The 487-nt window shown below is 53.4% G+C and overlaps 1 protein-coding gene across 1 annotated transcript in view; it reads right to left on the reverse strand.

Annotated features, from left to right (window-relative positions):
- GFRA2 (GDNF family receptor alpha 2) overlaps positions 1–487 on the reverse strand; it is a gene marked incomplete at its 3' end in the record, with an annotated part of 22487 nt that overhangs the window by 13940 nt on the left and 8060 nt on the right. The window lies entirely within an intron of this gene.

Genomic DNA, 487 nt, shown 5'->3' on the forward strand with positions numbered 1-487 from the left:
CTCTGCTGGGGCTCCCCAAAACCAGGTCACCCCCCCAGCCAGCCCCCCACAGGTCACCCCCACTGCCCAGGTAGAGACAATGGGGACAAGGTTGCCACCAGAGCTGGGCCCCGGCCACGTGCCCCGCATCAGCCAGATCCAGCATCCGCCCTGGGAATCCCAGGCGTCAGCAAACGGGGAGAGGACGGACGAAGCCAAACCACGGGAACAAACACTGAATTTCCTTTTTTTTTTTTTATCCTTGTCAAAATGATGGAGGGGGCTGGATGCAGCCCTGCAGTTCCCCCCCCTTCACCCCCATCCCATCCCCAATTTGGAGGGCCTCCTCCAGCACCAAAGGGGTTAATGCACATCAGTTGCAGCAGGGGCACCTGGTCAACGAGTCTTCAGTGCATAATTCATGCCATGAATTTGCAATATTTCTTGTCAATTATTCAAAGAATAATTATTATTAATTATTCAGCCTGCTCCAAAGCAGAATAATATG

This window comes from Egretta garzetta, unplaced genomic scaffold, assembly GCF_000687185.1.
Source record: "Egretta garzetta isolate BGI_Z169 unplaced genomic scaffold, ASM68718v1 scaffold296, whole genome shotgun sequence".
In the NCBI taxonomy this organism is placed as follows: Eukaryota; Metazoa; Chordata; class Aves; order Pelecaniformes; family Ardeidae; genus Egretta; species Egretta garzetta.